Here is a 6,747-nt window from a genome sequence, read left to right on the forward strand (position 1 = left end):
GCTTTTCAGCTACTACCCTCCCTTCCTGAGGATGTACTTAAATATGGATGATATAAACCAGAAATCCACGTAACTGGACACACATGTACTACAAGATGCCTCAGCCTGCAGAAAGCAACCAAACTAGCTAGGTGGCTCTGTGGGCCTCAGTGGTGTGTGGAAGGTCTGCCCTGTGTGCCTCAGGGCCCTGTGCTTCTGTAAATGTCATAGGCCAGCAGCATGGAATGCATGACAACCCATATGCTAAATATTACTAAATCCTGATGCCTCTCACTTTAGGAGGAAAAATGACTCTAACTAAACATAACTAAAGTTCTAGTGTAAACACTCATTTTCTTCCCATGCAACTGATTTCACATGCATACACTACTTCTGAATACATCTCTCTGTGCCTCTATCCATTTTTACATTTTTCTAGTGTTGATTTACATATTTTCCCTACTCTCATTTTTCCTCCCTGTGGGACCGGGGATTGAATCCAGGACTGCTTTGCCACTGAGCTACATCCCCAGTTCTTCTTATTTTATTTGAGACAGGGTCTTGCTAAGTTGCTGAAGCTGGCCTCCAATTTATGATTCTCCTGCCTCAGCCTCCCAAATTGCTGGGATTACAGGCATGCGCCATGGGATCCTGCACTTTTTATTTTTATTTATGCTAACCATTACTTTTTGCCTGGGTTCTTAGTAAACCCTTTGTGGTACAAGAGTACACATTTCAACATGCTGCAAACAGAATGGATACAAGAAACTTTCTTTTCTATGGCCATCTTGGTTTTTGTTGTTTTTTGGTACCAAGGATTTTGTTTTTGATATCAGGGGTGCTTAACTATTGAGCCACATCCCCAGCCCTTTTTTATTTTTATTTTTTTAGGGGGGTATTGGGGATTGAACTCAGGGGCACTCAACCCCTGAACCACATCCCTAGCCCTTTTATGTATTATATTTAGAGACACATCTCACTGAGTTGCTTAGCACCTTGCTTCTATTGAGGCTGGCTTTGAACTTGCAATCCTCCTGCCTCAGCCTCCTGAGTTGCTAGGATTACAGGCATGCACCACTACACCCAGCTCAATGGCCATCTTGTTATCTTAGTTAAGACATATATTTAGGAATCTATAGACCTGGGGTCCTTCCAGGCACCTATCTCTCCAAACATTTCAAGATCACGTTCAAAGGAATAAATGTGAACGAGCATTCATTGTCAACAGAAACTGAAATAGTAAGTCTTTAACAAGACATTAAGTATCTACCAAATCAAGATTACGATGAGTAACAGAGGCGCTGCGGTTGTAGTTCAGTGGCAGAGCGCTTGCCTTACACATGTGAGGTACTGGGTTCGATCCTCAGCACCACATAAAAATAAGCAAACAAAATAATAAAGATAAAAAAAGAAAGAAAACTTAAAAAAAAAATGATGGGTAACAGAAACCGGGCACCATGGTACTTTCCAGTTGTCCCAGCTACCGGGATACCCAGGCAGGAGAATTGCTTGAGTTCAGGAGTTCAAGGCCAGCCCAGGCAACATAGTGAGATCCCCATCTCAAAAGGAAAAAGAAAGAAAAAGAAAGAGACTAATCAGAATTAGGTTTGGTGACAGAAATTCTCAGAACAGTAACTTTAACTCACCAAGTTTAATTTTTACAGGGGAAAAAAAAAGCCCAGAAGAAAATTCTTTTTATTCTGAAAGTTCCATAAAAATACCTGGATGCAGGTACCTTCCAATCTCTCCTCCTCAGATGTGATCCTAAGACAGCATCCAGAGTTATTACCACCATAAAATTTTCCAGGCTGCCAACAAGAGGAGGAAAGGGAAGGGATGGTATCCTAAAGGACACATCAAGAAATGTTCCACACCACTTCCTCTACATCTCACTGACAAGAATACAGTTTCCCCACATAAGCATGGGCAGAAATACAAACACCAAAAATCAGGGAGAATGGTTACTGGGAGAACAGCAGGCAGAATCTGCCACATTGCTTTACAAATTGAGATTTTCATTAGCAAAGTACAGAATCCAATATTAGACATGCATTTGGTAGATTCTAATTCTAGACCATCGATCAAGTTTAAAGTTTTTACTGACTCATTTTTGGGGGGGGATGGGATTAGTTTTAAAGACCCATTCTCTCTCATCACCTGGGGGTATTTAAATTAAGTATTATATGGGGTATACATTGTATATTACAGAAGTCCTAAAAAATACCTCTGTGAATACACAGTTAATTTTAGCCACGTGTTTGGACATACTGAACGAAGAACTTTTTCTGTCTAATGGAAACCTGGCAAGGCTTTATACAATAAATATCTTCCTCAATAAGTACATCAGCTTTTGCAAACCTGATCCTCCTTCAAATGCTTGTGGGAAGCTATTTAATGAAACCCACAGTGAATTTTGGAGGGAAGACTTCCATCTTATAATGTGAATAATCACACTCTATACATCTGGATCAGAATTTGAAAGGTTCATTTATCAGATTGTCCTAAAATCAACTTGCAGGTGATCTTAGTAGACTCAAAGAAAACTTCTAAAACAAACTCAAAATGCAAATCTCATAATGGGTCATTATTTCCCTTTTGAAATCTCATCTCATCCACTGCTATAAAGATCCCACTAGAGAGAAGGTCAGTGGGTTTTGCAACTTTTCCACAGAACTAACCTCCACAGCTGGAGATGTGGGCAGATGCTGAGCGACAGGCTTCCTTCTGTTGCTGAACATGTGTCAGGGAGAGCATTCATTGTGCAATGACACACATTTCTTTCAATGCCAAATGCTCAAAGTCTAAAAATACTGGGCCACTCAGAATAAGATAGGCAATGGTCCTATCATGAGCTCACACTACATCAGTGACTTCATTCTCCAATCAGGAGGCCTGTGCAGTTTGTGGCTAGTCAACAGGAAACCTAAAGAGGCAGTTTCTCCCCTCCTGGGCCTCATCCTCACCAAACCTGGAGTGCTTACTCACTCAAGTTGACAGGAAACATTCAGGAATCTAGATTGATCGTTCCACTGAGCTGAAGAGGAATAGGGTTGGGGACACTGGTGGCATTTCTCTGTGCACTTTTTGAGTAATGGAATTGCCCAAGGGAGAGGTGCAGTTTCCAGAGCACTGATACCCTGGTGAGCACGTTTGCCCACCCCACCGCCATTACCTCCAAGTCATACGAAGGGAGGAAACTTCTACCTCTGGTTTCTATTTCTTCCCCCTCTAAATTTTAAGGGAAAAGAAGAAAATTATAAAATCAGGAGCCCGCATGTCCCCTGAGACATTTACATTTAAGCTGGACCAAGCACTACCCACATATCACAGGCAACAATTTCACCCTGGCAGGGAAATGGACTAAGTGACTTAATGGATATTTTCCATCTCTAATTTCCATGATTAAAAGAAAGAGGTTGAGAGGGGTACATGTGGAGCCTATTGTGAGTTTGCCAATGAATCCTAATTTAGATCAAAGAGAGTCTATGTGACACTGAACCATAAACACCCTAGTGTGCGTTACTTCAAGGAAGTTGTTAGTGTGTTCCCGATGGCTATTATGCGATATAGTTGCGCTCTCCAGCCTGCACCCTTTAATTACTAATATAGAAGAAAATCCCATATAAGAGGGAGGAATGTAAATGAGACCTCTGCTCTTTTGAACCTTTTATGCATTTGCCAAATTAAAATTTGCTGTGGACTTTGGTTTTCCCTGATGGCTATTGGTAGTGATCATTTGGCTCATGGGATTAAATCTGACTTTCCAAAAACTATTTCTGATCAGTGTGCAGATTTCAGACCTTTATGTATGCTTTGCACTGAGACATGGATCATCAGAACCAGATTGGGAACAACTTTGAAGTTTTCAAAGGTATGGAAGATGGAAGAAATTCTCTTTCATTCTCATCTTTCCTTCTGCCAATTGTTGTTCGAGGGCAGATTGAGGGGCTGCAACTGAGAGAGGGGCTGGTGGAGTCCAGAGGCACAATATCACACCACACTCATGCACCACTTGCAACATGTACATGTGGTTCCTGGGCAGAAGACCTCACCTTAGGGACATGGATCCAAATCCCTAGGCAGGACCATACTCACTTAAATGGGGATTGCTCCGACTGAGCTTTAAAGCATTATTTCAAGATGAGGACAACCCTAAATGTTATCTTAAACAGCATGATTTTAATGAAACTCGCTTCTCTAGAATTCTTCTGCCCTCCACCCACATGCAGGAGAGAGAAGAAGAAGAAAAAAAAAGAATTGATAACAGCTTTGCCCTTAACTTAAGAGCTAAATATAGAACCAAGCCCTGTACAAAGGCAAAGATGCCTATTAGACTGACGACTACTGAAGGTAATAACCATTGGGTGAGATTTGCCATGCCTAATACCACATCTTGTTCAATAAAGCAAACTCCTTCTTTGCCATCTGTCTCATACTATGAAGAGATAATAATAATAAAATCATTGCTTAATGAGTAAACTAAGTAGAGGATAATTCCCTGGTAGATCATATTGATGTTCTTCTCCAAAGGATGCCATACTCTCAATGAGGCAGAGAACACAGGGGAGAGCGCGTGACCAAACACAAACACGGATGCCTAGAATCAAAAACCAGTGCAGCATATGTCAGTATTTAAAGCCCCATCAAAGAAACATCCAACTTTTCAGCTGTAACCCAAATATAAATTTTCCTTACCCTGTCAATTAGCAGATTACAAAACTTCTGTAGCAGGAAGACCATTCTGCCAGCAAAGCCGTGGTGTTTGGAATGGGTCCAGGTCAGACAGATGGCGTGGAAAAGGGGTGCAATGAGACATTAACTATCGGCAAAGCCAACTGCTCTTCCATGCAGCAAATGTAACCTTTGAAGGGCCAAAGCCACAAGGTGAAGAGCATCGCCCACACAGCTGGAGGAGCATATAGATGTCTAGACGCTCCAAGGTAAACACCATAAGCAAGTCATGTGGCTCAGGGAAGCACTTGAAGGAAAATATGCACAACATTAGATAACTGTCATTTGGCACCCTACCCACCCACCTTAAACCAATGAGCAGAAAAACCTCCAAGTATGATATGACTATTTAAATTAAGATAATAAATTAAGATAATAGAGGGGCTGGGTTTGTGGCTCAACGGTAGAGCACTCATATAGCATGTGCGAGGCCCTAGATTTAATCCTCAGCACCACATAAAAATAAATAAATAAAATAAAGGTATTGAGTCCAACTACAACTAAAAAATAATTTAAAAAAAAGATAATAATGGTTTCTTGTGCTCTTTGGAGTGCTGACTATACTACACACAGTCAAATGAAATAACCATACCATGCGGGAAAGACAAAGGATATTTGCTATACTGTTATTAAATGCCACCTGTATATGTTACAGTTGATTTGCAAAACTTATTAAATTATAAACAGCACTGACCCAGTTGCTTAGAAAAGCTGGATTCAGCAGTTTATGGTTAAGAAAGTTATTATGCATAGTAACAATACAGTCCACCGAATTTAAAGTGAATTTTAAAATGTAAACACTAATTGATGACTTAACATTTTTTAAAATTTAAATTCCCCTTTATTAAGATCAAAAAAGCAGAACTATTTCATTAACTTAAAAATATTTTTAGGTCAATGAAAGTATTTTTGGTTGATATCTCTTTAAATTCATAATGACTAAGAGTCTAAGGCTGACCTCCAATTTGCAGTGCTCCCGCCTCAACCTCTTAAGTAGCTGGAATCACCACAACTCCCAGTTCCCTGCTCTCCTTTTCAAGGTAGTTAAAGAAGTTACAGATCCAACAAAGGAAGCCACATTCCCATACTCCCAGCACTGCTCTTTCCTTTCCTAAGGTCTAGGGAAAAAGTCTATTGTCTTTCCATTCCATTCCAATGTCCCCAAGGAAGGAGGTAGTTATTTGTTTTAAGTTCTGAGTCAAACTTTCTCTTCAAATGGAGAAGTAACACCTGGTACTATGCAGTTCAATGGTGATGCAAAAGAATAGGCTGAGTTTGCATCATAATTCCTATTTTAGTTGGCTCAGATCTTGGCTGGTAGCGCCAGATTTTGCACAGTGAAATTTAGTGCCCAAGTATAAACTGAAGTCCTAGTTTTAAAAAATTCCCCCTGCAGGTGATCCTGCATCCCCAGCAGCCTGGTTCCACCTTGACACCTGGCAGCCAAGTGAGAGACATGTAATTGCAAAGGTGATGATTGCATTTTTGATTTTCAAGATGCCTTTCTTTCTATCACTGAATACTAATTCTTGTCTTCTTTTCTTTCTGCTCTTTGTGCTCTCTCACTCACCGAGGCCTGAGGTCAGGGTGGTTTTGTTTTTTGTTTTTTGTTTTTTTTTTTTTCAATAGTGAAGAGACACTGAGACCATTATCCTGACAAAATTCAGCTAAGTTGTTTTTTTGTTTTTTGTTTTTTGTTTTTTTTAGTTGCTTTACAAAATGGACTATGCCTTCATCCAGAGTCTGGGTTTTCTTTGACATGATCTTGACCAAACAAAATAGGAGAGAACTCAATGTCATGCTCTGTCTACAATGGCCCTGATTAAAGAGAATGTAGACCTGGGATTGCAATTGCAAGGTTGACCTGCCAAACCTGGAGTGGAATTTTATGACTAGCACCACTATTTTCACTTCAGAATAATCCATAAGAAAGATGACCCAGTAATTAAAATGACAATTAACTTGGTCATCAGTTTAAACTTTTCAACCCAGGCCCCTGCCCTATATCTACACCCTTTAAAGAGGAAAGGGGGGTGG

At 40.3% G+C, this 6,747-nt stretch overlaps 1 long non-coding RNA gene across 1 annotated transcript; it reads right to left on the reverse strand.

The window, feature by feature from the left end:
- Positions 1 to 1,043: 1,043 nt before the first annotated feature.
- On the reverse strand, positions 1,044 to 5,563 carry LOC125619430. Its single transcript, XR_007350992.1, has 3 exons — positions 4,675 to 5,563; positions 2,658 to 4,576; positions 1,044 to 1,787 (listed from the first exon to the last, which is right to left on the reverse strand). It is a non-coding gene; the product is annotated as an uncharacterized LOC125619430 (long non-coding RNA).
- Positions 5,564 to 6,747: the final 1,184 nt, after the last annotated feature.

Source organism: Marmota marmota, unplaced genomic scaffold, assembly GCF_001458135.2.
Source record: "Marmota marmota marmota unplaced genomic scaffold, marMar, whole genome shotgun sequence".
NCBI classification, from domain to species: domain Eukaryota; kingdom Metazoa; phylum Chordata; class Mammalia; order Rodentia; family Sciuridae; genus Marmota; species Marmota marmota.